The 16,601-nt window shown below is 43.1% G+C and overlaps 1 long non-coding RNA gene across 1 annotated transcript; it reads right to left on the bottom strand.

The window, feature by feature from the left end:
* Positions 1–9,832: 9,832 nt before the first annotated feature.
* On the bottom strand, positions 9,833–11,118 carry LOC140593158 (uncharacterized). Its single transcript, XR_011993420.1, has 2 exons — positions 10,274–11,118; positions 9,833–10,097 (listed from the first exon to the last, which is right to left on the bottom strand). It is a non-coding gene; the product is annotated as an uncharacterized lncRNA (long non-coding RNA).
* Between the last annotated feature and the right edge of the window lie 5,483 nt (positions 11,119–16,601).

The following is a 16,601-nucleotide window of genomic DNA, read 5'->3' as shown; positions in this document are numbered from 1 at the left end:
TAGGTGAATTGGTGTCTCTAAATGGCCCATAATGTTTTATTATGGGTGAGTGTGTGTGAGTGCCTTGTGACAGACTGGCATTCGATCTGGGTGTTACTCTGCCTTATGCCATGTGCTGGGATAGGCTACTGTTCCCCCATGATCCTGTACTGGGTAAGTTGGAAAATGGATGGATGGATAAACATGCCAATCAGTCCACAGTGTAGTATTATTTATTAATTACTTTGATAGGATGATTTGTGCATACTCTAAAATGTCACGTCTATAAAATATTTGTCCTTCTGTGTTACATCCATCAGTATACTGGAAGACATCCATGACTTCATTTATGTCCAAGAGGGTAACTGACTTCATGTCTTTACTGGAACTTGTCAAGAGTACGAGGAAATGTGAGCACTTGCCATCAGCTAATTATAAGGCTCTCCCACTTGACCGGCACAATTGTGATAGGAAAAAGACCAACTTGGTAAACAAAGTCCATTTAGAAGCAAGAAGGAAATAAACCTGTCTGTTTAAGAGCATTAACTTAGGAAAGAAAGGTTTAATCTCTTGAGTTCCTTTGCTTTAGTTATCTAGGGTAAGCTTACTTTATGATGTTTTTACTCAGGAACACTGCAGGGCCTATGTTACAAAAGGCTATGTTTCCCTCTAGTGGTCATACTTGGACCTGATCACCATTACCCCATCATGAAAAAGTAGGGTATATTTGGTGTATCATAATCCGATTTCATATTTTGTTCATTCTTTTAACTGAAATATAAAATATTACTTGTTGGAATGTGTTACATGTCATGCATAGTGATTGATATTGATTTTGATACTTTAGTTGTATGTATAAGGTATAAGGTTTATGATTTTAAAGTTTGTTCACACTGACAGATTGATCCACCTTTCTCCTTCGGCTATTTGGGAAATTCTTCAGGCTTTATGTGATTTTCCTCTGACTGTAAAGCATCACTTTTATGGACAGAATTTCTAGGCACAGCCAGGGCGTTGAGGGTGTCCAGTTTGGTGACCTCAGGATTAGGTCTCTGCTTTTTGCAGATGATGTGGTTCTGTTGGCCTCATCAGACCGTGACCTCCAGCTCTCACTGGAGCAGTTCACAGCCGAGTGTGAAGCGGCTGGGATGAGAATCACCACCTCCAAATCCGAGACCTTGGTCCTCAGCCGGAAAAGGGTGGAGTGCTCTCTCCAGGTCGGGGAAGGAGTCCTTCCCCAAGTGGAGGAGTTTAAGTATCTCGGGGTCTTGTTCACGAGTGAGGGAAGGATGGAGCAGGAGATTGACAGGCGGATCGGTGTGGCGTCCGCAGTGATGCGGGTGCTGCATCGGTCTGTCATGGTGAAGAAGGAGCTGAGCCAAAAGGCAAAGCTCTCGATTTACCGGTCAATCTACGTTCCTACCCTCACTTATGGTCACGAGCTGTGGGTAGTGACCAAAAGAACGAGATCGCGAGTGCAAGCGGCCGAAATAAGTTTCCTCCGCAGGGTGGCTGCGCTCTCCCTTAGAGATAGGGTGAGGAGCTCGGTCATTCAGGAGAGACTCAGAGTAGAGCTGCTGCTCCTCCGCATTGAGAGGAGCCAGATGAGGTGGCTCGGGCATCTGATTAGGATGCCTCCTGGACGCCTCCCTGGTGATGTGTTCCGGGCATGTCCCACTGGGAGGAGGCCCCGGGGAAGACCCAGGACACGCTGGAGGGACTATGTCTCCTGGCTGGCCTGGGAACGAGCTGAATGAAGTGGTCAGGGAGAGGGAAGTCTGGGTCTCCCTGCTTAGACTGCTGCCCCAGCGACCCGACCTGGAAAAGCGGTAGGAGATGGATGGATATTCAAGGGCTCCTGTATAGTGCTGGGTTCTGTGAATCTGCCAGGGTACTCATGCCCCTACAGTACCCTTGCAGAGACATACATTAAATAAAGAAGTTAGGAGAGAATATTTGTACATAAGAACATACTGTAAGAAATTTACAAATGAGGCCATTCAGCCCATCAAGCTCATTTGGGGAGAACTTAACTAATAGCTCAGAGTTGTTAAAATCTTATCTAGCTCTGATTTAAAAGAACCCAGGGTTTTAGCTTGTGGGAAGACTATTCCATACTCTAACTACACGCTGTGTAAAGAGGTGCTTCCTCAAATTCATTTTAAAATCTTCTCCCGCTAATTTCCACTTATGGCCACGAGTTCTAGTATTTAAACTAATATTGAAATAGCCATTTGGCTGAACAGCATCCAGGCCTGTTAGAATCTTATATACCTGGATCATGTCCCCCCTTAGTCTCCTTTGCTCCAGGCTAAACAGATTCAGCTCAGCTAACCTTTCCTCATAAGACATTCCTCTAAGACCAGGAATCATTCTCGTAGCCCTCCGTTGCACCTTTTCTAAGGCAGCAATGTCCTTCTTAAGGTATGGTGACCAAACCTGCGCACAATATTCTAGGTGGGGTCTTACCAAGGAATTATATAATCGACTTGACTTAAACTCCACACACCTAGAGATGTAACCTAACATTCTATTGGCCGTTTTTATTGCTTCCACCAATAGCGGCTGGCCCATAGGGGGCGCTCGGGCATCGCCCTCCCAGATGTGGGGGGGGGGGGGATATAAAATATATCAAAATAAAATATATATATATATTATATATATTATTTTTTGTCAGTTTTACTCATTCAACAGTGAATTTCCACCGACAGATTTCCACCAATCATTTCTCTTCTTGGGCACTCATCAAAGCGCCCCAGAAGTGCAGCGAAATAGCCAATCGTGTATGGTTGCTAGGCGAAAATAATAAAGATTTGGCCTATGAACATCGCAGAATTAAATGGTTTTGGGGCGCTGGAAATTTTGCCCCAGCTACAGAAAATGCAGGAAAGTACCCTCAAAACAATTATTTTTCATCCAATTTGTTTCTTACCTCTTGGTTACCTTGTTAGGCTTCCTTATCCATGAAAAGATTGGTTTTAATATTTTTGGTGTGGATTTCTGGACCTTTCTTTGACAGCATTCCTCTCGTTTTCAATAAAAAAATAATGATAAAATAAACCTCTAGAGAATTATATAAATAAACTGAACTCGTCTTATCTTACCTTACATGTATGGGCATGCCTTACCTTGATTTTGTTTTAATTTATTTAGTTTAAATAGAGATTCCTGACAAAGTCAAAAAGCTTTGATCCAGTATCACTCTTAGAAAAAAGGGGTCTTGGGGGTGCTATATAGAACTAGAGGCAGGGGTGAAAGTAAGCCGGTACGCTCCGGTACGACGTACCGTTATAAGATTTACAGCCGGTACGTAGTACTGGTAAGAGTAGAGGGTCTATGCGGTCTAAAAAACACATTTACAATGAGTAACGTCCGCTGTTTAAGTCTACCCACGAAATGTAATTTGAGACATGCATTCGATGAAGAGAATAGCGTTTAGGCTACTCGAAATAGCTATTAGTCTGTGGTGCACTTGCATGCGTCTGCTGCAGACAGGTCTTTTATTTGCGCTCTGTCGGATTTTGGCAGGGCGTTTGGTGTGAAGAATCCCCTCGATAAAAATGTGTTCCTCTTTTGTGGTGATTTGTGTTTATTCCGACATCAGAGAGCGCTGCACAGGTGTTTTCTGTCAGACAAACTATTGTCATGACTTGTTTCCTATGCGCGCATATTAGGCTACTTTGAAGGGGTGCGCTGCAGGGACGCTCGAATTCATTATACGAGAATTTCACACTACACATTTTATTACAGTAGGGCCTGGGCTTAAAAAGAAGGCTAAAAGGTACCAATTGTTTTTAAAAAGGTTGACAAAGCCAGCACTATGATCAATAGCTTTTAATAATTTCTGCAAATGTCTACTTTGCTCTTTCTGTCGGTGCGTTTTTGGAACTCCCCAGTCGTCACCTCTCTAAAGTATCGAGCTTGCGCTGCATCTTCCGCAGTTATTCAGCCAATGAAGTCTTTGTCTTTTATAAAAAATGTGTAAATTATATAATTGTTTAATTGGCATCTTTATTTCAAACGACCTGACCGACCGCGACCCGAATATTGTTAAAAATGTATATTTTTTTAGTGATTGCAAGTAAAACATTTTTGTCATTTCACGTAAGCCCACTTAAATATTAAAGTTTTTTTCAGGAGCGACTGAAGAGAGATATAAAACGATAAAGTGATTAAAAGATTGTAGTACCGGCAAGAAATGAAAACTACTTTCACCCCTGACTAGAGGGGTTCTAACCAGAGGAAATTTAATAATGTCTCTAAGGATGGTAGCAAACAGGGCTCTTGGGCCGTCGCTTCACCAGACGCCGCGGGTGGCGAGTCGTGTTGAGCAAAGTAAACCGCATCATTATTAGCGTTGTTGATGTTGTCTATTTCATTTAATAACGCTTCGGGTATAGGAGGGGGTGTTGCTTCGTCCATACCTGCTGATTCAGGTCTTGCGTAGATTTTCTCTTGACCGGTCCGCGCCGCACGTCTCTCGTACATAGAAAAAAAAAACAGAGAATACCTATTATTAGAATAAGTTATTTTTCATGTATGGCGTTTATCATAAAACACGTATAAAAGAAATAATATACTCACTCTATGCAAGTCCTGTGTAGTTTTCTTTTCTTTCTTTTTGCAGTGGGGTACTTGTGTTTCTTTACCAAAGGAGGAAAACCCGTACGGTGACCGCTCAGTGTAATAAAAATATCTGCGACTGGTTATTCTTAGGATTCTTTAAGGAGATATAGCCTGTCAAGTTATAGGATTATCTCAGTTTCTTAATTATGTCTATTTCATGTATGTCGCTGTGTTTTTCTTTTAACTCATATTTGTACTTGTGCGCAGACGATACGCTCGACCCAGGGATGTACATAACGGGCGTATCGGAAAAACCAAAACTTAAAAAAAAAATTTTTGTAAGACAAAATGTCCAATTTGATGTGTGGCCCAATTACACTTTGACCGGGATTTGACCTACGCTGATGTAGTATAACGGCTGCATGAGGAAAAACACAAACTTGAAACAAGTTTGAGAAAACAAAACCCTACCACACACACACACACACACAGACACACCTCCCAAACTGCTGCTAAGCGTTTATTGGAGGAGGATAGCGTCAGACCCATTTTCCCAGACCCACCTCCTCTCATTCTTAGCTGCAACTTTCTCATTCTCCCAGTTTCTTTCAGTCTCGCGCAGCACAGCTCTCCAGCATCGCTCTCTCCGAGTCCTTTGCGCTATGCCCAAGTACACGCTCCGCCGGACCGACCGGGACCTTCCCAAGGTACAGCTCCACAGGCACCCCCTCCGAGTCCTTTGCGCTATGCCCAAGTACACGCTCCGCCGGACCGACCGGGACCTTCCCAAGGTACCGCTCCACAGGCACCCCCGGCGTACGGTCACACTCCATCAGGCAACCGACCCACTCAGCTCCGCGCTCAGCTCCGTGTTCGGCACCGTCAGCCTCATAGCACAGGGCTATTCCGACAAAAACCCCACTCATAAGCACACAATTCACTCTCCTCAAAATAAAATAAAATAATAAAAATAATAAAAATAAAATAAATAATTTAAATAATAAAAAAATAAATAATTTAAAAATAATAATCATAAATAAATAATGTAAAAATATTAATAAGAATAAAAATAAATAAATAGTCACTAGTCGTGACATCACCTGGCTCCGCCCCAAACCACACCCACCCAGTGAACTTTTGACCCGTGACCTTTTTGACCTTTAGGTCATAAATCTTTTTGAAAGAAGCGGCATTATCCATCTCTCTGATGTTCATCGCCGTCTGCCCTGTTCCTCCTAATAAACCCTCGTATCCTGCATCCTCGCCTGCCTCGTCCTTCCCTGCTTCCTGCCTGTTCGCTACCCCTGGTCACAACAGGTATGGTGGCAGGGTCCGGAGAATGTCATGTATAATACGCTTTATGAAGATTTATATGGATGGCAAACAAAATACACTGGCCGTCCAACAAAAAGTCACACACTCTAATATTTCATTGGACCGCCATTAGCTTTGATTACAGCATGCATTCACTGTAGCATCTTTTCGATAAGCTTCTGCAATGTCACAACCAGAGCATGTGAGCGGAGTGGAGCGGAGCGGGCGAAATTTCGTCATCGGATCGGATCAGTTTTTTAATTAAGGCTGGAGCGGTCGCTCTGTCTCGCTCCAATTTTGCTCCGATACCGCTCACACTACGACTCTGAGACGTGCCCAAATCTACCCAGAATTCATCTATACAATTATCAAGATTTAGATCCGCTTTGGAATCTAAAAAGACCTTTCTCTGAAACACGAGTGTGCAAAGCGAACACGCGGAGGCCAGAGCAAAATGTGAGCAAGTTGTATATGGTTGTAGCATATCAAGTCTATAAAGTAAATAAAAGTATAAAAGCCTATAATTTGGTAATCAAATTAATTAGTTTGTCATTAAAATTAGGTCTAATAGGATTTTTTAAATTCACGTAACGCTGTCAGTGAAATTTAATTTTATAAAGAGAGACGCAGCAGCAGCATCAACAGAAAATAACTGAGGAATTTAAAACGTGGATGCGCTTAGCCTGTATATTCTTTAGGCTATTAAGCCCTCTGATTCCTTTATTTTTAAGCCTATTTTGTGTGGAATGCCATTGCCAAACCTGTCCATTGTTGCCTATATGTTGTTTAAAAATAAATATTTTCAGTTCTGAGTGCCGTTGCTCACATTTCTTTATGATATAAGGCTTCGGTTTAAGGTGACATTTGTTAGGCATGCAGATTATTTGTCCCTCTTTTAAATTGGAGTGGGAGGAAATTTTAGTGGAGCGAGGAGCGGTGTTGAGCGGAGTGACTTAGTGCGAATTAGAGCGGAGGAGCGGGCGGAGCCAACAGCCTCGTGAGCGAGGAGCGGAAATTCTCACCGCTCCACTCCGCTCACATGCTCTGGTCACAACTTTTATATTCGTCCAGAGTTTCATTATTTTTTTGGCAAGATCTTGTAGTGATGATGGGAGAGTCGGACTTCTGCGCAAAGTCTTCTCCAGCACAGATTCTCAATGGGGTTAAGGTCTGGACTCTGTGGTGGCCAATCCATGTGAAAAAATGGTGTCCACTCTTTCACAATTTGAGCCCGATGAATCCTGGCATTGTCATCTCGGAATATGACCATGCCATCAGGGAAGAAAAAATCCATTGATGGAATAACCTGGTCATTCAGTATATTCAGATAGTCAGCTGACCTCATTCTTTGGGCACATAACATTGCTGAACCTAGACCTGACCAACTGCAGCAACCCCAGATCATAGCACTGCCCCCACAGGCTTGTACAGTAGACACTAGGCATGATGGGTGCATCACTTCATCCCCCTCTCTACTGACCCTGATGCGCCCATCACTCTGGAACAGGGAAAATCTGGACTCATCAGACCACATGAGCTTCTGCCATTGCTCCAGAGTCCAATCTTTATGCTCCCTAGTAAACTGGAGCCTTTTTTTCTGATTAGCCTCACTTATAAGTCGTTTTCTTAAGGCTACACAGCTGTTTAGTCCCAATCCCTTGAGTTCCCTTCACATTGTACGTGTGGAAATGCTCTTACTTTCCTATTAAACTTAGACACGAGTTCTACGATTTTATTTCACCAAATGTATAAGTGATCGCCGATCATGATCATTCACACCCATTCTTGTGTTTGTCCAGTCCTCCTGTGTGCCACGTCATTAACGTCATGTGGAATCCCAGTGTCATCAGCTGTTTCGAGTTGTTTTCATTAGTCCTGTGTAGTTAAGTCTGTGTCACAGTATGTTTCTCGAGTCCTGTCATTGAAGTCCATCCATTTTCCAACTGCTTATCCTACTGGGTCGAGGGGGGTCCCGAGCCTATGGGCACGAGGCAGAGAACAACACAGGACGGGGGGCCGCCCCATCACAGGGCACACTCATACACCAGTCACTCACACCTATGGGCAATTTAGAATCTCCAATTAGCCTCAGCATGTCTTTGGACTGTGGGGGGAAACCGGAGTACCCGGAGGAAACCCCACGACGACACGGGGAGAACATGCAAACTCCACACACATGTAACCCAGTCATTGAAGTGGTTATTTGTTTTGCCCTGTATGCCTCTCCGATTGCCTATTAAATCCCTCATTCCCCGATCCTTCGTCTCCTTCTCCTACTTCCCTGGTCCGTGCCCTGCGATTTGTGACAGTTCTTAACCCAAATTTTTTAGTTTCAGCAGTCTCCTTAGATGTTTTCTCTGTTTTGGGACGTCATTCCTGAAACTCTCTGCAGTTTGCCCACCGCCACAACAGGTCACTGAGATGCTGTTTCCTTCAAATCACCCCGATTCATATAGAAAAAAACAACTACTATTTCAGGCTGCTGTTTGTGGATTACAGCTCGACATGGTCATCTGTCCCCAGGTATGCAGGGTTTGAGGCCAGAACACAGAACACTCTCCCACAGAAAGCATAAAGTTAGCTGGGGGAATTTCTGTTGCCGCTGCCTGAACAGCATGTGTGGAGAATGTTTAGGAGGGTCAAGCCATGCAAAGCTGCTGGCCCTGACGGCGTCCCTGCCTGCATTATCCAACCACAGCTAGCCCCTGTCTTTACCTACATCGCTAATATCTCTCTGTACATTGTGAAATCTGTTCAGAACATCACTGGGACTGACCTACCCTCCACTGACCAACTGTACCTTAACTGCCTCTGTAACAAGGTTCAGTCTATAATCCAGGACCCGAGCCACCACCCACAGACTCTTCACCCCTGTGCAGTCTGGTTGGAGATTTTGCAGCATCAGAACACTGGCTTGCTGATTCATGAACCGCTTAATTCCTTAAACAATTCAAATTTGCAGCTTTTGCATTCCTCTTTTGTGTTGTTATACACCATGTGTTTCGTTCTGAGTAGTGCCATTATGCAATATTACCAAAAAAATCTTGAGGATATGCAGATTCTCATTGATGAAGGCACGTGTTTTATGTAACATACTGAAGGAGCTGTACAAATTGTTAGATATAAAAGTGAATAGGTCTGGCATCTGTCATCAGAAAATAGATGGTGTGTTTTAAACACTTTGATAAAATCTTGATTTATAGGTTTGTTACCACAGAAACCTCAAAGATTAGTCCTTGTTCAGAAGATTAACATGGATTAAAAACAATTTGAAAGTGATTCAGTTATGTTGTAATTTAAGAATATGTGGAGAGAAATTAACTTGTCTTTGTCAAACATCAATCACTGAACCAAGCTGCAGCGTTGGCACCCCCTAGTGGTGAATTGAGGATTGTTCTGTCTGAAGCAGCTCACCAGGAGATCTGGCATCAGCTGCTGTCGATATGTGCAAAGAGGAAGGTGAATTATAAAAGAATTTAAGAAGATCCGTTATAATTTGGGGGTGTGGTGGCTAGTTATCTGGATAGTTAATATAAGGCTGAGTTTTGGTCTAAAAATTGACTTTAATCATTTCAAGCATAAACAGCCAAACTTGCTGTCACCTGTACTGTATGTTTCTTTCACTGATACCAAGACAGGACAGATGAAAACACAGTTTCCCCACAGGGATGAATAAAGTACCTCTATTCTGTTTTATTTAAATGTAGCCCATGCAAGCCTAGCCTATGTAATTACACGAGGGTCTTGTTTAGTTATTTACCTTAGTGTTGCTCCATCTGTTTGTGACCCCTTGTGGTCCTTTGTTTTAGTAGTATTGTTTCATCAATAAATCCTGTGTGTCTGGGAGCTGTAAGTGGATCATTGCCCTTTTCCCATCTGCACCAATGCCATGGTCTGACAGTTCCTGTTTAAACTCAAAACTTTTCTCTCATCATCCTGATATTCAGTCTTCAGGAACACACTTCAAACTCGCCACATTAAATGTAATCATTTATTAAAAGTTAATAGTAACACTTGGTTACAAGTCTGAGAAGGATGCTGACCTTCTGCCTGGTGTTCTTTTTGCTGACAGCACTGGATAGGTCAGGCTTCCAATCCTAACTTTGCCTCCTCTTTTTCTTTCGTCGACGGGTGCCGGAGGTCTTCAATGGCAGCTCCACCACATTCCCACCCTTGGCTGCCACTTTCACTCTTCCTGCTTCATTTTCATGGAAGTCATCTTGCCTTAGTTGCACTTCCTTCATTAGCAGGTCACAGATATCCACTGTTACGTCATTCAATGGGACGCCGTCGCAGTTTGCAAATTCCACTTCTGTGACTTCCACTTTTATTTCTGTCTCTTGTATGTCATCCTCTACCACTTCCACAATGACATCGCCAATTTCAAGCCCAACAATCTCAAAATGGGCGTCACCTTTGAATTCTTGAAGGTCTGTCAGGCTTATTTCGATGTCGAGATCTTCAATTTTCAAATTTTTTTCATCTCTGACTCTTATGATGACCTTCCCTCCCTCCACTTTTGCAACCTCCACCTGCTTCAGCTTCATGAACCCTTCGGTCTCCACTTTTGGTCTAAGGCCAACCTCAGCTCTCTTTTCTTCTGCTGCTGGTGTCTGATTCTTGGTCTTTCGACACTTTTTCTTTTTGTTTTGATAATATTGCAGACTCTCTTCGACAGCGGTTTCTGCCACACCAGCATCCAAGCCTCCATTACGTGAGCTAACCAGGTTATGGGGAGGGGTTGTGGATGAAGACTTTTCCTCATCTTCCCACTGGATTATCTCATCCCATTTATCCCAGGCTGCCCAGTAAGCATCGTCAATCCAGGAAACCGCTTTTTCCATTCGCCTGCTGCTGAGAGAAGAAACAGCATTCGGTTAAAAAGGTAGCAGTACAGGAAAAGAGATAACAGTGAAAACCTCACAGAGAACAAACAGCTGCATAATCCGGTTTAGTCAAATAATATTTAATAACAAACATCTAAGTACCATCAAAGTAGACGGCCAGAGCATTTTAATGTTACATATACACATTCATCACCTATCCTCCAAACACCTCTGCTAGCTAGTTTGGCAGTACAATAATTAACAATAATAACTGATTGCAATTAATCAATATTAATTGTCATTAACAATAATAATTAGCATCCCCATCTTGGCGAAAATTTGCTGGAAGAGGGGGAGTCTACCACTTACCTTGCCATCTTGATCAAGAATGAGATTCGTTGGGGATGGGTCAACATCATAGAATGCGCGAACGTTCTAGAATGTGTATAATATATCGTATTGGCCGAATATGACACCCCGCCCCCCCACCCACACACAAACACACGCACGCGTTTTGGCAACTATTTTGCGTGCGTGCCTGTGTGTGCTCGGGGTACTTGGTACCGAGCGCCAGAGTGTGACGGGAGCGTTTGTTGGAATTGCTGGAATAGATTTTCTTTACTCACCAAACTGAGAGGTCCAGACTTTTATTCTAGGTAACTCTCTGTGTTATCACACTGTAAAAAAATCTGTAAAATAAGTCAAAAGTCTGGCAGCAGGCATGTCAGACAGAACCTGTTAACGGTGAAAAATATTTTCAGAAAATATGGTTAAAATCTGTTAAAATACAGTAACTTTAACTGATAGGAACACAAATTTATACCATACTTCAACAGGTTTTGTAAGTTTTCTAACACATTAAGTAAGTTTAATAAAATTTTTCAAGGTTGAATGATTATCTGTGTAAAAATAAGTTTTTAAATCAATAAATATTTTTGTTAAAAAAAAAGGAAAACTGTCAATTTTAATTAAATACCCTGTAAAACATTTAATTTAGCCTGTAATTTGAAGGTTTTTAAGCTATAACTAAACATAAGCCTTGTCTGGTTTTGGAAGGACCAGTTATCTATATGTACCACATAAACTATCTTGCCACCTGGTGCATGTTGTCCTGATGTGTCGTCTGACTGTTGTTTAGGACAAAAAAAAGGTTTTTCCTGGCACACCTTCCAAATAATCTGTTAGCACAAAGGGGGGGGCGTCTGATAGTTTTTTAGAGACGTGGTAACCTTAAGATTTTACTTGATCTTGTAATTCACCAACAGTCATCCTTGGGGATTTTTTGCCTCTCTTACAATCCTCCTCACTGTAAGTGGGGAAAAACAATCTTGGGTCCTCTTCCAGGGGGCTTCCAGTTGTTGTCCACTTTTTTATTATTGCCATAACAGTAGAAATGGGCATTTTAAGGCAAGTAGCTATTTTTTTATACACAATCCCTGACTTATGAAGGTCAACACACATCTCCCACATTTGGTTTGTATGTTGATGGATGATTAAGGGAATTTGGGCTCTGTGTCACCTCATGTTTGTATCCCTGTTAACCAGGAAGTCATGGATTACAGCTTGAAGGTTCCTCTTCACTCCACTCAACTCAAAGATGTGCAAATTAAAGGGGAAACATGCTTCAGTTACATTGTGTTCACTATCATTTCCAGGGGTGCCAATAATCGTGGCACATGTGTTTTGTTAAAGATAATTATTTCTTGATGAAGGGATTTTTCCTTTGAATAAATTAATGTTAATGATTTTCTCATTTTTTCAGTGTGACATGAAGCTGCTTCACCAAAAGGTTTGTTTTCTAACCCTTTTTACAAATCTTTACAAGGGCTGCCAATAATTGTGGAGGGCGCTATAAACGGGTCCAACTAGGCTCATACTGACCAGTTAAATGTGGTCAGTCAGTCATAGGACAGTGTGTCTATCAGGCAGGTAATAGGAAGATGGGCTATTTTTGCACTTTAAGCTACTAACAATGAAAATACGCTCCTAAATCACAATATCCATGTTGTTTTGAAAACAAAGTCATTTGAAAATCTGAAAAGGCATTAGATCAACATATCTAGTTATCTGAAATTGGCTTTATTCGGGATATTACAAATTATGAACAAAACCGGACAATGCAAACAAATAAAAGAATATGCATGACAGAGTTAAAGCTAGAATGTTTTTGCAGCGGTGGGTTTAGTTTATGTATTAGCTCACATTCGAGAAACAGCATAAATGCTACTTGTACGTATACAGTTATAACTGTAACTGCACGTAAAAACAGCAAAGTATAATTGCTTACTTTCCGTGGAAACAGTCTGTTGAATTTATGGGCTAGCGGAGAACATCCTGTAATTCTGTTCAGGCATGCACTCGAAATCAGAGTGTGCTATTCTGATCGGTATAATATAATCTCAGAACACCGGTACTAATTAAGAAATGTAATACATACCGAACAGCTTTCAAAAACGCGGTACCACAGTCCCTTTTCTATATCGGTATCCCATGCAGCGGGATTTACATTTACAACTCAAAGATAATTAGTAAAATATAGAAGTAACTTCTTATACGTGCAGCATGAATGAATTAAAATCACTGCGCTGCATACTTAATAAATCTATGTGTGTCGATCGTCGTGGTCAAAACGACTCCAAATAAGTCACAAAATAAGGGCATTAATCAGGAATTTCTTTCTGCTGTGCGACTGCGCAAACCTTCCTGTTTGGGGGGGCAATCGTGCTCAGTCACGGTAAAATGTAAACGGATAAATTGTGAATTAATCTAACTTCAGGTTCTTGAATTGTAGGAGGCTTGTCCGGCATAACCTTGTTCAGCATACCGATATCAATATGTATCGGTATCGCTGTACGATTCATCTTATAAAATTCCATTCTTATTATTATTATATACAACTACTATAATTATTGTTATGTTATTATTTAATTATGTTATCGCTGCGTTGCTTGGTTACATTAGACGTCTCGGCACGTGGGACGCTGCAAGTTTGAAACACGCAGCTTCACTTCCGTTTCTGGACCAAGATGGCGAGGTACGATAAATGTCTGCTCCCATTTTATTATGTTAATTATCTTACACTTTAGTATCTGTCAAATTTGCATGTATATTAAAATGTTTCTAAGTAAAATCAGTATATTTTAGTTGATATTAAACTTTTCCGCGTGTGCTTTCCTGCGCTTGAGTAAATTTTGCGCTTGACTGTGAGTAAAATCAGTATATTGCTATTAAATAAAGTGAATATTGTTCTGGGCTGCTGTGTTAATTACACTTAAATTTTATGTGCAAGTCGGCTAGTTTCCTGTGCCGCAAAGTCTAGTTGATATGTCCCTTTTCCGCGTACGCTTTCCCGCGCTTTCATGTTGCGTTCGGCTTCGGATGCGGATGGTTGCGGTCGGTGCTGCCTACAGCAGTGATATTCCACCAGACCAGGAGAGGGCGGATGTGTTGCAACAAACACAAATAAAGGCAGTGTAGCGAAACGGGTAAACTTTGTCTGGTGACTGAAATCGGTACATTGCTATTAAATAAATTTAAATTGTCCCAGGCTTCTGTTTTGATTATTTTTAAATTTTATGTGAAAGATAGCTAGTTTCCTATGCAGTAATGCGATTGTTGATTGCAAAGGTGTGGGTCTGTGCAGACCTGTATTCTGTGTGTCTGGAGTGACTGACAGCTCCATTGCATTGCCTGTATGTTGTTTTTCCTCATTCAGAATCAGAAGAATGGCTAAAGCTGTCAGCTGGAGCGACGACCAGTACTGGGCGACTTGGGACAAGTGGGGAGAGGTGATTGACTGGGGAGAAGAGGAAGAGCTGTGCTCCCCAGCAGAATCACCCTCTGACCAGGCTGACGGTTCCATCGTGTCACACACCCGAAAGCCAATTGCCAAGGCAGTTAGCTGGACGGATGATGTGTATTGGGCAGCCTGGGACAAGTGGGAGGAGATCATCTGCTGGGGCGATGGAGAAGAGTGCTTCCCAGTAACTGCACCCACCAACCAGCCTGGGAGGGATAAGCGGTTAGATGCACATGGGTTGGAGGCCTTTGTGCTAAATAAAAGGACAATCTCCATAAAGCCTGCAGACGACCACCAAGACAGGCTGAAGGTAGGAGCTGTACTTGTAGACCTCTGCCAGTTTGATCTTTATGATGTAAATCAAAGTAATGTTAATTTTGAAATAGTAGAAGTACAGATTGGAGAAGTGATATTGGAGGAGACTGCAGAGAGGGGTTTTGATTCAGCAGTTGAATTGGAAATTATGGATGTAGAGATAGAAGTTGTAGACGGTGAATTCCAGCTGAATGCTGTTAATTGGGACATTGCTGAAACTAAAGTGGATAAACTATCAGTGGAACACCTCAACGTAAATGATCCAGAAGCAGGCAGTGTGAAGGTGTCCACATCAATTGGCAATGTGGTGAAGGTGCCCCTGCAAGCAGGGCATGGGAAACAGAAGAAAGGAAAGAACCGGCAAAATTAGAGCCCACTGCCAACCACGAGAGCCGGTGGCTGAAGCTGAACATCCTTCTCAGCCTCTTATTTGAATTTGCCCCATTGAACCATTCACATGCATACTTATAGCATCTCTAAAATACTTTAAATTGTAAACATGTTTCTTCTCTACATCCATTTATTTCTTATCTATTATGCAATGTAAAGGGAATCTTACTAATAATAATGCTAACTAATAGTAATGTAACTGTTTTGCTTATGTTTGGAAGTCCTGGGTTAAGGATACCTAGCTTAGAACCAGAGTTTTTGTGTGCGTACCTGCCTGTATGTATGCCTGTGTGTGTGCAAGTGTAACTGTGCATGCCTGTGTGCTTGCGTGCGTGCATCCCTTTCTGCGTGCGTGCCTGTGCGTGTGTGTGGGCCTGTGTGTGTCTGTGGGCCTCTGTGTGTGCGTTTGCCTGTGGTCTTTGCATGGCTATGTACATGCGTGTGTCTGTACCTGTCTGTGTGCGTGCCTGCCTGCGTGCAATTGTGTGTGCGTTCATGCCTGTATGTGTCTGCATGCGTGCAAGTATGTGTCTGCGTGCGTGCCTGTGTGTGTCTGCATGCGTGCCTGTGTGTGTCTGCGTGTGTGTCTGCGTGCGTGCCTGTGTGTGCGTCCGTGCATGCTGGTGTGTGTGCGTACCTGCCTGTATGTATGCCTGTGTGTGTGTCTGTGTGCAAGTGTAACTGTGCATGCCTGTGTGCTTGCGTGCGTGCATCCCTGTCTGCGTGCATGCCTGTGCGTGTGTGTGGGCCTGTGTGTGTGCGTTTGCCTGTGGTCTTGTGCATGCCTATGTACATGCGTGTGTCCGTACCTGTGTGTGTGCGTGCCTGCCTGAGTGCAATTGTGCTTGCGTGCGTGCCAGTATGTGTCTGCGTGCGTGCCTGTGTGTGTGTCCGTGCATGCATGTGTGTGCGTGCCTGTGTGTGTCTGCGTGCGTGCCTGCTTGTGTGCCTGCCTGTCTGTGTGCATGCGTCCCTGACTGTGTATGTGCCTGTGTGCGTGTCTGCATGCGTGCCTGTGTGCGTACCTGCCTGTATGTATGCCTGTGTGTGTGTCTGTGTGCAAGTGTAACTGTGCATGCCTGTGTGCTTGCGTGCGTGCATCCCTGTCTGCGTGCGTGTGTCCCTGTCTGCGTGCATGCCTGTGCGTGTGTGTGGGCCTGTGTGTGCGCGTGCCAGTGTTCTTGTGTGCATGCCTATGTACATGCGTGTGTCCGTACCTGTGTGTGTGCGTGCCTGCCTGCGTGCAATTGTGCTTGCGTGCGTGCCAGTATGTGTCTGCATGCGTGCCTGTGTGTGTCTGCGTGCGTGCCTGTGTGTGCGTCCGTGCATGCTGGTGTGTGTGCGTACCTGCCTGTATGTATGCCTGTGTGTGTGTCTGTGTGCAAGTGTAACTATGCATGCCTGTGTGCTTG

The sequence above is a fragment of the Paramormyrops kingsleyae genome, chromosome 10 (genome assembly GCF_048594095.1).
Source record: "Paramormyrops kingsleyae isolate MSU_618 chromosome 10, PKINGS_0.4, whole genome shotgun sequence".
In the NCBI taxonomy this organism is placed as follows: Eukaryota; Metazoa; Chordata; class Actinopteri; order Osteoglossiformes; family Mormyridae; genus Paramormyrops; species Paramormyrops kingsleyae.
The sequence above is the reverse complement of the archived record's forward strand: the minus strand, read 5'-3'. Positions and strand labels throughout refer to the sequence as shown.